A 1939-nucleotide genomic window follows, 5' to 3' on the forward strand; every position below is an offset into this window, starting at 1 on the left:
TAATGCCGAGGATATCAGTCTTTATGCATTCCATTTCCTTTTTGACAACTTCCAATTTTCCTAGATTCATACTTCATACATTCCATGTTCTGATGATTAATGGATGTCTGTAGCTGTTTCTCTTCAATTTGAGTGGTGCCACATCAGCAAATGGCATTCTCAAAAAACTTTACCTTATTCATAGGAGTAAAGCTGGGTATACTCAGATGATGCAGCTTTCTCCCAGTCCTATTTTGAGAGCCTTCTAATCTAACTGGACTATTCATAAACTTGTGTGGTAATGTATCAAACAGTGTTTCTTTGCTATTCATAAGGTTTTCCCTGGCCAATTCTTTGAGAAGTGGGTGGCCTCTTCTTTCTTCCTAGTCTGTCTCAATCTGTAAGCTGGGATGATAACTGTGCACCATGTGCATCCCGCTGGGTTAGAAACACCAGTGGCTCAGCCCAAAGTTCACATGAACATGTCACCACGGTAGGACAACCTGACAGACAAGTTTGCCTGCCATTGATGAGGTAGTCAAGATATTTGTACACAACTCACATCTATGCTGAAGATTTGGCTTTTATTGTTGCTTGCATTCAGATGGCATTTAGACTCTAGTCATAGATGATCATCAATGGAATGAATTTAAAAAGTGGAAGAATGAGTGAAAATTTGAGCTCTCTGTGTTTCCAAAAATAAGATATGGAGAAATTGAAAAATCTTCAAAGGATATTAATAAGGCTCAAACAATGAGGAGAATTAAGAGTGTATGCTGTCCTGGAAGCCAAAGGAAGAAAGGCTGTTTCAAACAGGATATATCAGTTAAGTGAAATACTGTTCATTGCACACCTGAATTAAGTATTCAAAGTATGCTATTGGACTGTCATATTTAGATGTGATTAATATCTAATACAAGGCCAGATATGATACATTTTGGGAATAAAAATTATAGTTGATATTAAAAAAAATAAAAAAAAAAGAAGAAGAAGAAGGTGGGGACCAGGTTTGCTGGTCCAATAGAGCCTAAAAAAAAAATTGAGAAAAAAAAAAAAAAAAAAAAAACCTCACTACCACAGAGTCGGTTCTGACTCATAGTGACCCCTCCTTGAATTTATGAGGCAATATCTCTATGAAAGTAGATTGCCCTTTCTTCCTTTTGAAGAGTGGCTGGTGGGTTTGAGCTGCCAGCCTTCTGGTTTGCAGTCAAATGCCTTAGGAACTACACTGACAGATCTCCCAAAATTAGAGAGAAAACATAAATATCATTATGTATGGTAAGATGACAGAAGAGACAGACAAGCTATGGAGACCATCTTCAACAAAGAAAGTAGACACTAAATGACACAGATATGGTAGATAATCCTGAAGCACTGAGCTTGAAAGGAAGGATACAGAAGTGGATTGCCTAAGGTATTTGACTGCTGACCAGAAAGGTGGCAGTTCAAACCCACCAGCCCCTCCTTGGAAGGAAGACTGGGCAATCTACTTCCGTAGAGATACTGCCTCGGAAACACAAGAAGGGGTCTCTATGAATCAGAACCAACTCAACAACAGTGAGTTTGGCTTGATTTTGGGGAGAAAAGCTGAATAACAAGACAAACAGAGATACAAGCTATCCTGTTGGAACAGACAGTTTAGTAGTATTAGGACCTGAGCAATAACTAAAATTATCCCTCCTTACCAAGGGCTATATGTACAACTACACTGGTGGCTGACAACTGAAAAGGGAAACAGCAGAGAAGGAGACAAATTGAACTATGGATTTAGGCTGCACAAACAACACAAACATTTTGAATGTTTACAAGCACTGAGGACATTCTGAGTATTTAAAGTGGGACCATTCATATCCCAGGAACTTAAGAATAGATTCCACTTGCTGAGCAAAGCACAGCATAGACAAACACACTGGAAGACGATGACTGGAGATGTACAACATTCTCCTTGTTACTCATACCC

This window comes from Orycteropus afer, unplaced genomic scaffold (genome assembly GCF_000298275.1).
Source record: "Orycteropus afer afer isolate SDZICR_OR568_19922 unplaced genomic scaffold, OryAfe1.0 scaffold00503, whole genome shotgun sequence".
NCBI lineage: Eukaryota > Metazoa > Chordata > Mammalia > Tubulidentata > Orycteropodidae > Orycteropus > Orycteropus afer.